The 18,203-nt window shown below is 39.8% G+C and overlaps 1 long non-coding RNA gene across 2 annotated transcripts in view; it reads left to right on the top strand.

The window, feature by feature from the left end:
* The first annotated feature begins 4,790 nt into the window (after positions 1 to 4,790).
* Positions 4,791 to 18,203, top strand: part of LOC137638215 (uncharacterized) — a 44,177-nt gene continuing 30,764 nt past the window's right edge. For both annotated transcript variants that reach the window (XR_011043890.1, XR_011043889.1), the window contains exons 1-3: positions 4,791 to 4,873; positions 6,321 to 6,474; positions 6,852 to 7,113. This is a non-coding gene — a long non-coding RNA (uncharacterized lncRNA). The remainder of the gene's footprint in view (positions 4,874 to 6,320; positions 6,475 to 6,851; positions 7,114 to 18,203) is intronic.

The raw sequence follows: 18,203 nt of genomic DNA, 5'->3' as shown, positions 1-18,203 counted from the left end.
TATATATATATATATATATATATATATATATATATATATATATATATATGAGACATTAATCTCCACAAGATTTAGAGCTCCTTAAACAGAAATCTGGGTACTTTTTACTCCTAAATTTTAGAGCTCCCTCTAGTTATTAGAAAATATTAACCTTGTTAATTCACACTAATTTAACTATATAGTTTATTTGAATATCAAATTATAGGCTACTAATGTCAGTATTACAACACCAGCTGGGGCATTTTTCACATCAGAAGTTAATCCACGTTTTTCATCATCTGTTTAATGTTTGCTTAAATTATATGCTACAGCTTCACACACAAACATCGTAACCAAAACAGTCATTTATTCCTTTAAATAATCAAAGTTTACTTGAAATTCTACAAAATGCGACTTAAAGTTGGGTAGTTCCTTCACTATATAAGCTATTTATAATAATAATATCCATTGAATATTCATCATTAGCAATTTTCAACACTTCAAACCAGCAAACAAAATTATTCAGTCATTTAAGCAATCTGTAAAATGCATCCTACTATTCATGACGTCACTAAAACGTATTTTCTTAATAAGAACACAGATTTGGTCTCTAAAATGTATCCTTTTGATAGATTGTTATATAAACATCTTATAAGGACTATCTCTATATATTTTATTGAAATATATTTATAATTTCCCATCAAACAATAAATCTTCAGCCCTGCCTCTCATAACTTGACATCGTAGCTAGAAACACAGTCTATTATTCTTTCGAATTTGACGTAATTATTCAACTTACGGCCTTTAATAAAAGCCTTTATTTGTTTAGTTAAAGAAGTACTACCTTTTATAATGTTATTCTTATAAAATCTAATTATCTAAGTCCTAATTCTTCTGATATACGTATAGGTTTTTCCCTATCCTCCCAGGTCTGATACGTAATTTCATTCATAAAAATACAGTCCTATGACGTCATATGTAACCACCAATCACAGCAGAGGACAAATCAGTCAGAGACTCAGAGACAACAGATATTTCCCGCTAAATATACATAAAGGTGAGAGGGTTCCTCTGGATTATGGCTGCTGTTGGCGAGCGAGTAAATAATGTCAAAGCCTTTGAACTTTTAATGTAATAAATAAGTAAAGTAACTGATTTCTCAAGCAACAGCTCATAAATCGCAGAAACACTCTCTTGGTGGGATAATCCAGCCTTCTGATTGGCTGTATTTTCTCAGTTGTGATTGGTTGTTACTTCTGTTTACAAACTCCCACATACAAGTTAAACATCGTAGCCAAAACCTAGTTCATTATTTCTTCTAAAAAGACTTATTTAATCAGCTTAAGCATTCGAACAAGATTTATTATCTATTTTATTAGTAAATCAATTATATTGAAAGTTATTTTTTGCTATAAACTATAATTTATCAGTCCTAATTTATCAGCAATACATATAGATACTTCGCTCCAACCGAGTCGAATTCATTCATTAAAATACTATTGCCTGACGTCACATACTACAACCAATCACAACAGAGAACCTTTCAGCCAATGAGACGACAGATATTTCCCGCTAAAAATGCATAAGACGAGAGGGTTCCTCCGACTTATGAGCTGCTGTTGACAAAAAACTCAGCTTCACGGGAGCAATTTCGGGTAAACGCTCTAGCTAATGACGTTTTTTTTCATCCTATTTTGTTTTCATAAGCGTTTTAATGTAAATTTACGGGTATTTGGGCAGGTTTCTCCAACAGCAACTCATAAGTCCCCGTTACTCTTGGTGGTACATTCGAGTCCTCTGATTGGCCAGATCTTCCTCACCTGTGATTGGTTATTGCCTTGGTTTCACGCACAAACGAACACACGCATAGAACTTCGTAGCCAGAAAGTTAGTCAATTATTCCTTCGAATATGACTTATTTATCTAACTTACGACCTTTAATAAGAATCTTTATTTATTTTATTTAAAAAATAATAATATACTTAAGATTATTTTTTGTAAAATTTAATTTTTGAAGCCCTAGTTAATCTAAAATACGTATAGTTTTTGTTTTACCCCTAGGTAACATCGTTTAACATCGTAGCCAAATCGCAGATGAATTATTCCTTCAAAAATACGTATTTATTCAGCTTAAGCAATTGAACAAGACTCATTATCTATTTTATTATTAAATTAATTCTATCATAAGTTTGGTTTTATGAAAAAACATAATTTATAAGACCTAATTTATCTGCAATGCGTATAGGTATTTCACTCCTACCGAATCTAATTCATTCATAAAATACTATTGCCTGACGTCACATACAACCACCAATCACAGCAGAGGACGTATCAGCCAATGAGACGACAGATATTTCCCGCTAAAAATGCATAAGGTGAGAGGGTTCCTCCGACTTATGAGCTGCTGTTGACACTAAAATCAGATTCACGGGAGCCATATCGGACAAACGCTCTAGCTAATGCCGTTTTTTTCATTCTATTTTATTTTCATAAGCGTTTTAATGTAAATTTACGGGTATTTGGGCAGGTTCCTCCAACAGCAACTCATAAGCTCCCGTTACTCTTGGTGGTACATTCGAGTCCTCTGATTGGCTATATCTTCCTCAGTTGTGATTGGTTATTGCCTTCCTTTCACGCACAAACGAACACACGCATAGAACATCGTAGCCAGAAAAACAGTCGATTATTCCTTCAAATATGACTTGTTTATCCAACTTACAACCTTTAAATAAGATTCTTTATTTATTTTATTCAAAAATTAATAATATGACTAAGATTATTTGTTGTGAAATTTAATTTTTGAAGCTCTAATTAATCTAAAATACGTATAGTTTTTGTTTTACCCCTAGGTAACATCGTAGCCAAATCGTAGATAAATTATTCCTTCAAAAATACTTAATTATTCAGCTTAAGCAATTGAACAAGATTCATTATCTATTTGGATAGTAAATTAGTTCTATCATACGTTTGGTTTTATGAAAAAATATAATTTATAAGACCTAATTTATCTGCAATACGTATAGGTATTTCACTCCTACCGAATCGAATTCATTCATAAAATACTATTACCTGACGTCACATACAACCACCAATCACAGCAGAGGACGTATCAGCCAATGAGAGGACAGATATTTCCCGCTAAAAATGCATAAGACGAGAGGGTTCCTCCTACTTATGACCTACTGTTAATAAAAAAATCAGATTCAAGGGAGCCATTTTGGACATACGCTCTAGCTAATGACGTTTATTTCATCCTATTTTGTTTTCATAAGCATTTTAATGTAAATTTAAGGGTATTTGGGCAGGTTTCGCCAACAGCAACTCATAAGCTCCCGTTACTCTTGGTGGTACATTCCAGTCTTCTGATTGGCTACATCTTCCTCAGCTCTGATTGGTTATCGCCTTCGTTCACGCACAAACGAACACATGCATAGAACATCGTAGCCAAAAAGTTAGTCAATTACTCCTTCAAATATGACTTATTTATCTAACTTACGACCTTTAATAAGTTTTTTATTTATTTTATATCAAAATTAATTATATTGTTAAGATTATTTTTTGTAAAATTTAATTTTTGAAGCTCTAGTTCATCTAAAATACGTATAGATTTTTTATTCAAGAATACGAGTGTCTGACGTCACATACAACCAGCCAATGAGACAACAGATATTTCCCGCTATAAATGCATAAGGCGAGAATATCTTGTAATACCATATACGCAGAAAACCGCCATTATTAAACTATTTTTGGTTAATCAAAAGATATTTAATTAAATTATTCTTACATTTATAACGCATACACCCTTCTCCTTTCTGTATTTAAGTAAATACAACGAGTTATGGATAATGACGTCATCAATCAAAAATCAATAATAGCGATGAATAATGACGTCATGAGTCAAGAACCAATTATGAGCTCGATAGTTAATGACGTCACTATCAAAGCAACCAATCACAGCACATAACCTTCCCACTAGACGAGCTTTACATTGGGGCTTATGAAATGCTATGCTGACTTATGGAACCCATATTAAACATCTCAGACATATAATAATGTATGAAGGAAAGCAAATACATTAATGTATACTGTACTATGAATGTGTTTTTATATACAGTAATAATTATGCATACACGTTTCAACACAATTGTTTCCTGTAGCACTGGAATTACTAATCTCTTTCATATGGATTATAAATCATATTTTGATGTTCTATTTGGTCATTTATTCATAATATAATGCACATTTAATCGAAATTGGTTGATTTTTATATTGTTCTTCCATGTGTACGTAGATTGAACAATAGGCTACGCTATGAAATTATGCCAGCCATAAATGAAAAATTGTAGAGTACTCTATAATGGATGAAGATAATTTGTGTGACTTGTGCAAAGATGAAGAAGATACTACTGAACATTTATTTTTATGCCCAAAATTAGGACAGCTAAAGAATGTAGACATAAGATTAGGTACGCTGAAAAATCCTAGCAGGGGTCTGGCTGCATTTATAGGTAGGGCAATGCATATAAAAGAAGAGTTTAAGAAGTCCAAACTGATTACCACAATAGGTTGCCAAAACAGATGATAGTAAGGTGTTATTCTAATTAATTTCAAGGTAGAATGGAATAAAAGTAAAGATTGAGAATCTCATTACGGTATTAATTTATTTAAGGCACAGGTAATATAAACTTAATGATAATAATAAATATAAGCTTAAAGAAGCTTTGCACCTATCTATTAAGGGATAGAGTGGCCGCAAACTTATATTGCGGAGTAAGAAGTGGGCCAGATCTCCTACTAAAATGGAAGAAGAAGAAGAAGAAGACGTACAGGAACTGTAAACAAAGTTGAACTCTACACGTGATTCTACATATTTTAATATTTTCGTCATTTTAAGGTAAAATAATTTAATTATATTATTGTATAATACGATATTATCGTATATATTGGCATTTATTATCATTGAATAAGCAAATATCGTAAAATAACGTACGATATCGCGAAGGGAAACTTAGCCTAAGGTAGACTACGTCTCCGAAAATATGTTTAAAAAACTAAGATAATTAGTTTTATTCATATATAATTGATTATTAATTTTGTTTAATACCTAGTTGTGTGAGAAATCCTGCATTGCCTACCGTAAGCCTGCTGGCCTGCACAGTAGGCTAGTTCGGTAATGTGGTATGGCCCTATAGCCTACTGTAAGTTAGGTTCAAGGCGAATAATGGTGTTAATTATTCTTTGAAGCTTTATTACTTAATATAGCCATTGATTAGGCTAGGGTAGACCTAACCGTGCAGGCCGAACTCCAGTTTTCTACTGGTGGTAAGGGGGCCTTTGTAGATCAGCGGCCAGATCCTCCCGCAAGCGCAGAAAATAGGCATTTCTTCCTGTAGAGAGATATGCATCGGTACCTAACCTTACCTAAGGTAGTTTCTTATAACGTTGGCAAATAACCCTCCTATAAACTGCCAATTACCCATGATTTGTGTAATTAATGTGCATCCGCTATTTTACAAACATTACTCTATTACTTGTAATTTGTGTAATTAATGTGCGCGTCCGTCATTCTACAAACAAATATGAATTACCTCTAGTTTGAGTAATTTAGCTGTTGTGTGTGCTACCCTACAAACCATTTACTATTACATTTAATTTGTGTAATTAATGTGTGTGGCCGCCATTCTACAAATAACTCCAAATTGCCTACAATTTTAGTAGTTAGTGGATGTGTCCGGCATTCTACTAATCATTTACAATTGCATCTGATTTGAATAATTATCGTGTGCATCTGTTATTGTACAAACATCCAATTACCTCTAATTTAAGTAATTAAGGGGTGCACATGCTATTCTACAAACTACCCACGTTGTTATTTAAGTATTTTTATGGAATTGCTCTCCAACAAAGAGTTATATTTAGTGAAATATAATCCATTTCTGCATATATGCAAACCCTCGTCCACTGAATATGCGTAAGATTTTGGCTTCGGGCAGAAAGTTTATAGACGACGAATGAGTGCTTTGCACTAGCGATAATGGTCAGAAATGCATCAAATATGTGCTAACCAGTTATAAAGTATATGGTTCATTTGGTAGAATGAACCGGTTATTATTACGATGAGGGTTTTCAGAGGGAGTTCTAAGAAAAGATCTTATTTGTGATCAACAACAGCAATAATAGTAATGATAAATAAGAATGAATTAGCCAGAATAGATAAATTGGTAATAGATAGCAAATTTTTTTTAATTGTTATAAAAAAACCATAAACTTGAATATACACGATTAAAATGATAATAATTAACGAGTTGCCACGTAAGTTAATGAATGTCCCGTCGTTTCAGGAGCAGATCCCACGATGAGCCAGCTAGATTCCCGACCATCTTCGGCAGGGGCCTTGGTGGTTTCAGAAACCGACAACAGCGTCTTCAAAAAACCCGGCGTGCCTCCTCCGAGGAAGAGGAAAAAAAAGTGTTGGACGAAGACACTTTTGTGAAAGTAAGTAGAAGGCATTTGACTTACAAACACTTATAAACATTCAGAGATAGAAATACAAATCCAACTGATATTGTTTATCTCAGATATTGTATCCAAATTCATAATGAAATACTGTAGTAAAACAATATATAATTTGATGCAGTAAGCAAGAAGACATTTGCAGTATGAAATTTTACCGTTTGTTGAGTTTTGGAGCTGAAAATCATAGGCATGCAAGTTCGGTGAAGCCAAAATTTTAAAAAATTTGACTTTCAAACAGCTTCTTGGAACCTATTTAGTTTCTAAGTTGAGGACTTTGTGTATAGTACTGTCATCTACAGTTATGAAGGTATAAATGGGACTTCCAGTTCAGATATTAATTATTTGTTTGCTTCCAGGAAGTAGAGCGGATCATCGAGAGGGACTTCTTTCCCGATGTGGAAATACGCCAAGTACTCCAACGGGGACTCGTCTTTGTTCCGAAACGTTGAGGACAGCCCGGCCACCTTCGAGACCCCGCTGTCGAACACGGGCGACGCGACACGCTCATAGGCGGTTGGGAAGGATCGCCCAAGTCGTCCCAGGATGCTAAGGAAAATGAGGAAAGTAAGGATGGCGACAACGTGGACGTGGCGAAGATGTGCCAAATTCAGGTTGAAGGTGAGTGAGCGCAGCTGTTTTTCTTTTTTGGGTCAGGTAAATTCTGGAGAGGATATATCAGTCTTGTTCCTGTACATAATAAAAACCTTTGTCCTTTATCAGAAGTATAACTTCAGTGAAGTTTGAAAAACAGATAAACTTTTAATGAGGCGAGCATAGAGGCTTATCCCGATAAGGGGAGGGACCCTCACTATCACTTCGGCTGCGGTGCTGTACTGTCTTAATTACCTGCATCTCTTGTTGGGCTGTTTAGTGTTTTTTTCTTTTGCTTTCCAGAGTGTTTGTGTTGATTATGGCGTTTCAATGGGCAGACGTGGGGCTTTGTCTGGGCCATAATTGTGGCTGGTACATGAGTAGTACATTGGATCCTTCTCTCTGGTTTCGGTTCGTTTTCCCTTTACCTACACACTAACAAACCGAATAGTCTGGCCTATTCTTTACATATTCTCCTCTGTCCTCATACACTTAACAACATGGAAATTACCAGACAATTCTTCTTACTGTACTGTAATTGTTTAGTGGCCACTTTACTCTGTAAGGGTAGAAGAGGCTCTTTAGCTATGATAAGCAGCTCTTCTAGGAGAAGGTCACTCCAAAATCAAACCATTGCTTTCTAATCTTCTGTAGTGTCATAGCCTCTGTACCATGGTCTTCCACTGTCTTGGGTTGGAGTTCTCTTGCTTGAGGATACACTCGGGCACACTATTCTATCTGGTTTCTCTTCCTAATGTTTTGTTCAAGTTTTTATAGTTTATAAAGGAGATATCTATTCTAATATTGTTGCTCTTCTTAAAATATTTTACTTTTGTTTATTTCCTTTCCTCACTGTGCTTATTTTCCCTGTTGAAGCCCCTGGGCTTGCTGCATCCTGCTTTTCCAACTAGGGTTTTAGCTTATGAATTAATGATAATGATAGCCAGATTTGGATCCCAACTTATTAGCTTTTGAAGAGGGGTATGACTGCACATATTAATATCCCTGTGATTATTGTAGGGATTTTCCTCCTCTTCAGTGGGGAGAATTGTCAAAGGAGAGGAAGAAATCTAAGAGGGGTTCATCGAGATAAGGGTGGCAACATCCAGGCTGATGCTAAAGAAGTTTTTTAGTACTTTCTTCACCGCATCTTCAACTTCCTTCAGGGCTAGGTTTTTGTGAGGAATTAGTAAGAGGAAGTGAAACCGTGCCATGCACACGGATTGTTTTTTCCTAGCAAAATTAATACCACATATTTTATAAATTAAAACCAGATGGAACAGTACGACTTGTCTTTGACATGAAGGTGCTCAACACCATGATAAAAAAAACCTTCTTTTACCATGCTCAAGGCCAATACTATATTTCCCTATCTACATCTAAACTCTTGGGCCTGCAAACTAGATTTAAAAGATGCTTATTGGCACATTCCATTACATGCAAGTAGCCAGAAATTTCTAACCTACACACTAGGTAAAAGGAAGTTCAAATGGACTGTGGTACCCTTTGGACTAAACACAGTACCTTATATTTTTTCAAAGATAATGTACACGGTGATCAAGTATATTAGAACTTCATATAACATCTTAATATTCAATTATCTTGATGACATTCTTATATTAGCAATAGATTATTTAAAATGTAAAAATCACATTCAGTTAGTCATTAAGATCTTGTCAGACTTAGGATGGAATATCTCGCTTAAAAAATCTACAATTGAACCGACTCAAAGAATTGAATTTTTAGGAGTGCATTACAATATGATTAAGAAAACTATGAATCCCAGTGGGAAAAACATAGAGAAGTGTGTCGAATTGGCCAAAGCTTTCTCCAACCCTGTTAAATCTGACCTTCATTCCTATCAAATGTTAATCGGAGCTTTAAATTTCAGTGCATCCACAGATACCACAGTTATTTTAATTCAGGGTACAAAATCATTCCCCACACCTTCAAAAAATACCTAAAGCCATGGGAATAGAGACAAATGTACAGAGGGGTTAACATTCCAAAACCACAAATAGATGCAGAACTTTTCACTGACGCTTCCAACCAGGGTTGGGGAGGTGCATTAGTAATAGCGGGTAATATGCTCTCAATAAATGGAACTTGGACAAATGAAGAATCCTCCCTTCACATCAATGTAAGAGAGTTATTAGCTTGCTTCTATTCTTTGGAACACTTCACCACAAGGTTATACAACAAGGTAGTCTTAATACATGTTGATTCAAAGGTTACTAATTGTTGGCTAAGGAAACAGGGTAGTATCAGAAACAAGTTAGCTCATGAACTGGTCAGGAAAATACTTAGTACCATGAAGGATCACAACATACAGATAAATTCCAGATGGATCAGGGGAGTAAGTAACACCATCGCAGACTCACTTTCCAGGGACCGGGGTTCCATTCACACAGAAACTTCCCTCAGTGACAGTCTATTCTCCTTAATCTGCTCTGACTTCAATTTCACCCCAGAAATAGATCTGTTCTCAAATGGCTTCAATACTAAGTGCAAAAAGTTTTGTTCATCTCTTCCAAACCAAAAAGCCATCAGCAATAATGCACTTACGATTAGCTGGAAGGGATCAACACCTCTCTATGCCTTTCCACCAGGATTCTTACTACACAAAGTAGCTTTTAAAATCTATAAAGAATGCAATAATAATATGCTTTTGTGCACCATATCGCAGGGGACGGAACCATGGATTCCATTAGTGAGGTCAGTCGCGAAGCAGCACAAACGATATACTGTGAAGATCGAAGACTACCAGATAGTTCTCAAGGATTGTATCTCACCCTCAGCAAAGCTGCAATCAACAATTTGATCGCCTTCAAAATTTAAAGGATCAGCTCCCTAATGTCTTTCCTCCTGAGGTTTGCTCCAAAATTGCTGTCAGCTTGAGGGACAGCTCCTTGCACAAGTATGAACACTTATATAACATTTTTAAAAGTTTCATTCACAAGGAGTATGGAAGAGACAACAAATTCCCCCTGCTAGCAATTATTTTATTTTTCAATCACCTTATAGACAAGGGACTGTCTTACAATACCCTGAAGAGCTACAGAGCAGCTTTAGGTCCTATCTTGTCAGGTTATTTCCCAGGTTACTGTCTTGCAGAAGACAAATATGTCAAAGCAATGATATCGGGAGTTAATAGAAGGAAGCCTAGGAATTCTTACCAGTTCCCTGGCTGGGATCTAGACAAAGTAATCTCGTTTCTCAACACCACGAGAGATAACTCTACCTTACTACTGACACAGAAAACCTTGTTCCCAGTAGCCTTAGCTTGCCCTTTAAGAGCAAATCAATTTAACAATCTCTGCATTTCCAGGAGCACCTTCACCCCAGAACACATTGTCTTACGGAACCACCGTTCCTTCATGGCCAAAAACCAAAAGAACAACTACACGCCAATAGAGATCAGCTTTAGGAAGCTTCCTAACAGACCAAAAATATGTCCAGTCAGACAATTGAACTTCTATTTGGAATACACAAAAAAAGTCTGTATGGAAAGAAACATAGACAGGAAAGACCACATATGGCTAGATGAACACTTCAAGATAATGTCTTTACAAAAAATGAGACAACTTTTTAGGGAGTGCATTTTCAGAGCCGACCCAAATGCAACTAAACAGTCAACGAATTTCCACTCTATAAGGGGTCAAGCTTCATCAAGACTGCTATACAATGGAGTATCTATACAAGAAATCATGTCCAGAATGAATTGGAGAAGCGACTCTGTCTTCAGCTCTTACTATGCTCTCCTCGGCTTACAGGGAGCTTTCGATGCTGTGGTCGCTGGACTTCATCTTCAAGCCCCCTGAAGCATCTGCCTAGCTACCACTGGTGAGTCCGGAAGGTTGAGACCTCCCTCTCCAGAACTGTAAGTTTACTCGTGAACGAAGGTTCTGGAGTGGGAGGTGAGACCTTCCGGACTCAAGGTCTGGGTCACCCTCCAACCCTTCCCCCGTGAGCCGAGGAGACCATGTACTTAGGAGGGAATATTCTAACAACTTCATAATTCAACAGAGTAGGTTATATACAAGAACACACACATACAATCACTATTATTCCACAGAAAACAAACTAACTGGAATCTATCAATATTCATATCAACCAAGAGAGCACAAGATTGAATTTACTAGTAAAAAGACCTTTATGTCCAACAATTTGCACCTTCACAGTAATTCCTTCATAACTTGCACAACCAAGGTAAGCTCAACCACTTCTGTGTTATTTTTTGTTCTATTACAACTTCAAAAATGTGACTTCCATTGCCGAGTCAACCCGCTCGTCCCTGGTAACTCCGCCCAAGGGGGCGTGGTTTAGGGCTCGCGCCGCCGCTTGGGGGGGTTCCGAGGGGGGGGGGTGTATAAGCTACCACTGGTGAGTCCAGAAGGTCTCACCTCCCACTCTAGAACCTTCGTTCACAAGTAAACTTATAGATACTGTCAACACTGTGTACTACGTACACACGGCACAAGTGTTATCTGTATAATTCCACACCTGAGATTTTGAACAGACTTAGTGTCACTCACTTAAAAGGTATCACACTGGAAGTGTCAACACCTTTTCACCCTAATTGATAGTCCCAATCAATTAACTGTTCATTGCAGCACTAGACGACAGGTTTTAATACACTACCTGCCGCCACCACATAATGCTTCAGTTCATGGACTTGCTTAGCATAGTGTTTGTAGAACACTCTGGATGATTTCCATCCAGTATATGAGCGAAGACGCTCAAAGTCCATATAATGAAAAAAATTCAGTGATGAAGCAATTTTCAATATTAAACTTACCCGATAATCATGTAGCTGTCAACTCCGTTGCCCGACAGAATTCTACGGGAGGGATACGCCAGCTATCACTATACTAGAAGGGGGTGTACTCACAAGCGCCACCTGTGGCCAGGTACTACAGTACTTGTTGTTGACGCCACCTCACTTTTTCCTCTGTCGTGCTTCCGGCAAGACGTTCTTGGATACGCTTATGATTTTGGAGTATTGTTCACGGTTTGGTGAAGTATTTCTCTAAAATTTGCAGCTATTCGCTATACTGGAAACTTCTATATTAGCTTAGTTAGCTTTTGGAATTAATTTGATTAATTATGGTGACGAAGAGAGTATGAACTCTCTTTCACCTTTAAATGGCCGACCCTTCCCTTAGACGGAAGTGTTGGTGTCTAAGAGAGTATAGACTCTCTTTCTTAATTTTGCTTAACAAAAGTTATAGATTTATTTTATATCTCTCCGCCTCTTATAGGCCTCTTCGATTAACTTCCTTTTATTATAAAATTATTAAAATTAATTTTTATATTTGTTTATATTCGACCTTCCTAATAGTAGGCGGTCTTTTCTTGGTACCGAAGTTAATTAACTTTGAGCCCGTCATTTCGGTTTTACCTGTTAACATATTATGCTATTTTATTGTCTTTGAAAGAATTTCTTTGATAGTCTCGTACTGTTTTCAAAGTTGAACTAACGTTTTGTTTTGTCTCTGCAGTTGTTGACGTTCAGAACGTTCAACTTGCGCTCTATCGTTACGATAGAGAAAGAATTTTCACGGTTTCACGTTGCAGTAAGAGTAACCGTGTCTAGCGTTTTGTTCATTCTTTCTTAACTTTATGGTTTTAATCCTAATAAAGGAACTTTTCATTTTGGGAAATTTTTCAGTTTTTTCCTTTAACAATAATATGTTTTAACGATATATATGATTGGGCTCTTCTCTCAGGTTCTAAGTCAAGAGAGAGAGAGAGAGAGAGAGAGATAGAGACGGAGGGAGAAAGAGGAGGATAAACGTTTCATTCAAGCGAGTAACGTTGTTATCGTTTTTGCTCTTCTCCCTAGTCTCTTTAGGGGAAGAAGGTAAACGTTTCTAGAGTGATCTAGTGTTTAGTCTCTTTCCAGCCACTGAATTATTTATCTTTCATTAGATTTTTCTGTTACATTGTAATTCTGTTTTCGCAATTACTAACTTTTGAGAAAGGATAGAATTGCGTGTTTCAGGTACAAACCACTTAAAGTTTCGAGTTCAGTGAAATAAGTGCAAACAGAAAATCAAAGTGATAAGTGATTAGCGCAAAGTGTGTCAGTGTTGTGCGTGAGGGTACTTCTGTGCGCGCCAGTCGTCCTCCCAGTCCGGGACCTCTTGCAAGCTCCCAAGCCCAGGGGAGAAGCAATGTCGAAGGGCAGAAGGGTTCAGCAGGCCTTGATCGGCGCACAGAAGTATCCTCGGTGGTTGCGGGCGTGTCTTACCGAGACCGTCACTCCCACCCGCAGACGATTGAGCCCTTATTTTGCTCGTCTGCAGAAAAAATTTAGGGGAGAAAACGCTGGTCTCAGGTCTCAAGACCTCTTAAACGTAAAGTCCAGACCTATGCCAGACGTACGAAGTTAGAGTTCAACAACCCGGATGCAGTCATTGGGTTAGCTCTGACTCGCCGCAGTCATCAGTTGAATGCACTCCGCCTAAGAGGAGTAAGGTTCTGCCGCAACAGATCTCTGCTGTTAAGGCTTTACCTCAGCAGACCTTAGTGTCTGCCGACCCCAAGTTGACTCTACTGCAGTCCTTGCAGTCACAACTTTCGGTCTTGATGCGTGAGTGTCGGGCTGAGAAGGTTGCGCCTCCGCCTGCGCTCGCTCCGCCTGCGCTCGCTCCGCCTGACCTCAGTACCGCCTGCCAGGCGTACGATGTTGAGCCACGTTATGAGTTTACTGATCCCAGTGGTGTGCAGCTCCCTCCGCCTTCCTTAAGGCAACCTCAGCAATGGGAACAGGAGGCTTATACCTCTCTTCCTCCGCTTCCACTTGCTGTTCCACCAGTGAGGCAACACTCGCTTGAGGTACAACAACCTCTCCCATCCATGAGTCAGTCTCCTCAGCTCTCGCTGCAGCGAGCTCAACCCTCCTCAAGGCAAGCACCTCAACACCTTAGCCTTGCGCCTCAGGAGCCTCAACTTGCGAGACTTTTTCTGCGTTCTGCGCAGCCACTACCTTTTCGCTCTCAGCTCACACCGCAGGAACCTCAACTCGTTCCTCAGGAACTTGCTACTGCGCATCCGCCAACCACTCAGCAAGCGCAACCCTTGAGTTCAGCCACTCATGCCAGGAGTCAGCCTCCTCCACCCATGCGCCTACCTTCTGCTGATCAGCCTTTGCAGACTGAGCCTCAGGTGTTCCCTCAACAGAGTCTTGAAGAGGAAACCACAACTATTGTTGTTCCAGCTCGTTCTGACTCTGCTGTTCAGCTTACCTTACCTCCATTTTCAAACATTATGATAATGGAGGTTATTTGTATTTCTTATAAAAATATATTTGTATTCCTTGCAATATATTTTTAACAATATCGCAAAATATGGCAAAAATATGAATCATGAGTTATGAATGTAAGGTAAATATTATGTTGATATTAAAACCCCATGCAAGCATGCATAAAGCACTCTAGCACTGGTCATGGAATTTCTGAGAAATGTTAAACGCCATGCACACGCTCTGCTTACCTTTCAGCATGCTCTACATACAGCATGCTCTGCTTACAGCATGCTCTGCATACAACATGCTCTGCATACAGCATGCTCTGCATTCAGCATGCTCTGCATACAACATGCTCTACATACAGCATGCTCTGCATACAGCATGCTCTGCATACAACATGCTCTGCATACAGCATGCTCTGCATTCAGCATGCTCTGCATACAACATGCTCTGCATTCAGCATGCTCTGCATTTAGCATGCTCTGCATACAACATGCTCTACATACAGCATGCTCTGCATACAGCATACTCTGCATACAACATGCTCTGCATACCTTACCGCATGCTTCTCAGTCACATCTTTGGTTGTTGCCAACTCACTAGACTGTCAAGCAGTTTCATAACGTTGCCTTCTAGTCTGCTGCTTTTGCACCAGTGAAACCCTCACTGAGAGAACTTAGCTTTTCTAGGATATGGTCCCTGTAGATGAGAAAGTTCTTTTCTCCCTCCTTCTGATATTCCCTTGAGGACTCTGTCATTTGGAGGGAGCCTTTAGCTGCGTAGCCTCCTATGGACTTTTATTTAAGCATAACATGCTTCCAGGGAAGGTAATGGTTCCACTTCAGTCGCTAATCCCGTCTGTTACCACACCTGCTCCCATAGACCTTGAGCTGTGTTGCAAGACATGCAGTCCAAGCTTAGTCCTTGTTAGAGGATTTTTTGTTTACGGAGTCAATGTGTCACGGGGAAGACGTTCAACAACCAGCAGAAGTGACTTGTTGTGACGCAGTGCGGCAACCTCAGCAACCCGATAAGGAGTTGTCTGTACGACCCAGACAGTCTAGACAGATTCAGGTTGTCACTGTACTTCCTCGCTTGCCCATGGTTGACAGTTCACAGACTGTGCAGCAGTACCATGATCTTGTGTCCGGCTCCGTCAGACGACTGGCTTTTAAGAGCTCCCACAAGTCGTCGCTGTCTGGAGATTTTCAAATGGACTATGGATCTGACCAAGGAACTGGGCCTCCTGGTCAATTTTGAGGAGTCTCAGCTCGTCCCATCCCAGACCATTGTCTCCCTGGGTATGGATCTTCAGAGTCGAGCTTTTCGGGCTTCTCCGTCGGCCCCAAGGATCTTCCAAGCCCTAGAATGCATCCAGAGCATGCTGAGAAGGAACCGATGCTCAGTCAGGTAGTGGATGAGTCTAACAGGGACACTTTCATCGCTGGCCCTGTTCATCGTGTTAGGGAGACTCCACCTCCCCCCCCTTCAGTATCATCTAGCTGCTCACTGGATAAAGGACATGACGCTAGAGACGGTCTCAGTTCCTGTTTCCGAAGAGAGGAGGTCTTCTCTCGCGTGGTGTAAGAACAGCTTTCTTCTCAAGGAAGTCTACCTTTGGCTGTTCAGAAACACGACCGCCGTCTCCTCTCGGACGCATCAGACACGGGCTGGGGTGCGACTTTGGACGGACAAGAATGCTCGGGAACATGGAATCAGGAGCAAAGGACACTTCACATCAATTGCAAGGAGTTGTTGGCGGTTATTCTGGCCTTGATAAACTTCAAGTCCCTCCAGCTTAACAAAGTGGTGGAGGTGGACTCTGACAACACCACAGCCCTGGCTTACATCTTCAAGCAGGGAGGGACTCTTTCGTGGAAGTTGTTCTAGATCGCAAGGGACCTACTCATCTGGTCTAAAGATCGAAAGCTAACTGGTAACGAGGTTCATTCAGGGCGGTATGAATGTCATGGCAGATCACCTCAGCCGGAAGGGTCAGGTCATCCCCACAGAGTGGACCCTTCTCAAGAATGTTTGCAGCAGACTTTGGGCCCTGTGGGGTCAGCCAACCATAGATCTGTTCGCTACCTCGATAACCTAGAGACTCCTGTTGTATTGTTCTCCGATTCCAGACCCAGCAGCAGTTCACGTGGATGCTTTTCTGCTGGATTGGTTCCATCTCGACCTGTATGCATTCCCGCCGTTCAAGATTGTCAACAGGGTACTTCAGAAGTTCTCCTCTCACAAAGGGACACGGCTGACGTTGGTTGGCTCCGCTCTGGCCCGCGAGAGAATGGTTCTTAGAGGTACTGCAATGGCTGGTCGACATTCCCAGGACTCTTCCTCTAGGAGTGAACCTTCTAAGTCTACCTCACGTAAAGAAGGTACACCCAATCCTCCACGCTCTTCGTCTGACTGCCTTCAGACTTTCGAAAGACTCTCAAGAGCTAGGGGCTTTTCGAAGGAGGCAGCCAGAGCGATTGCCAAAGCAAGGAGAACATCCACTCTCAGAATCTATCAGTCTCAAGGGGAAGTCTTCCGTAGCTGGTACAAGACCAATGCAGTTTCCTCAACCAGTACCACTGTAACCCAGATTGCTGACTTCCTGTTATATCTAAGGAAAGTAAGATCCCTTTCAGCTCCTACGATCAAGGGTTACAGAAGTATGTTGGCAGCGGTTTTCCGCCACAGAGGTTTGGATCTTTCCACCAACAAAGATCTACAGGACCTCCCTAGGTCTTTTGAGACCTCAAAGGAACGTCGGTTGTCCACTCCAGGCTGGAATCTAGACGTGGTCCTAAGGTTCCTTATGTCATCAAAATTTGAACCTCTCCAATCAGCCTCTTTTTAGGACCTCACATTAAAAACTCTTTTCCTCGTGTGCTTGACAACAGCTAAAAGAGTAAGTGAGATCCACGCCTTCAGCAGGATCATTGTTTTCACATCTGAAACGGCTACATGTTCCTTGCAGCTCGGTTTTTGCTAAACGAGCTTCCTTCACGTCCTTGGCCTAAGTCGTTCGAGATCCCAAGCCTGTCCAACTTGGTGGGGAATGAACTGAAGAGAGTACTTTGCCCAGTTAGAGCTCTTAGGTACTATCTAAAAGGTCTTAACCTTTACAAGGACAATCAGAAGCCTTATAGTGTGCTATCAAGAAACCTTCTTTTCCAAGTTCTAAGAACTCAGTTTCTTACTATTCAGGCTTCTGATTAGAGAAACACATTCTCATCTGAAGGAAGAAGACCTTGCTTTGCTGAAGGTAAGGACACATGAAGTGGGAGCTGTGGCTACTTCAGTGGCCTTCAAACAGAGCCATTCTCTGCAGAGTGTTATGGATGCAACCTATTGGAGAAGCAAGTCAGTGTTCGCATCATTCTATCTCAAAGATGTCCAGTCTCTTTACGAGTACTGCTACACCCTGGGACCATTCGTAGCAACGAATGCAGTAGTAGGCGAGGGCTCAGCCACTACATTTCCATAATCCCATAACCTTTTAACCTTTCTCTTGAATACTTTTTATGGGTTGTACGGTCGGCTAAGAAGCCTTCCACATCCTTGTTGATTTGGCGGGTGGTCAATTCTTTCTTGAGAAGCGCCGAGGTTAAAGGTTGTGATGAGGTCCTTTAGTATGGGTTGCAGCCCTGTATACTTTAGCACCTTTGAGTTGATTCAGCCTTCCAAGAGGAACGCTGCGCTCAGTAAGGAAGACGATCTTATTAAAGGCAGAGTAACAGTTCAAGTCGACTTCCTTACCAGGTACTTATTATTTCATTGTTATTGTGGATAACTGATTATATGAAATACGGGATACTTAGCTATCCTTTAGTCTTGTACACTGGTTTTTCACCCACCCCCCTGGGTGTGA

This window comes from Palaemon carinicauda, chromosome 3, assembly GCF_036898095.1.
Source record: "Palaemon carinicauda isolate YSFRI2023 chromosome 3, ASM3689809v2, whole genome shotgun sequence".
Classification (NCBI taxonomy): Eukaryota; Metazoa; Arthropoda; class Malacostraca; order Decapoda; family Palaemonidae; genus Palaemon; species Palaemon carinicauda.
The sequence above is the reverse complement of the archived record's forward strand: the minus strand, read 5'-3'. Positions and strand labels throughout refer to the sequence as shown.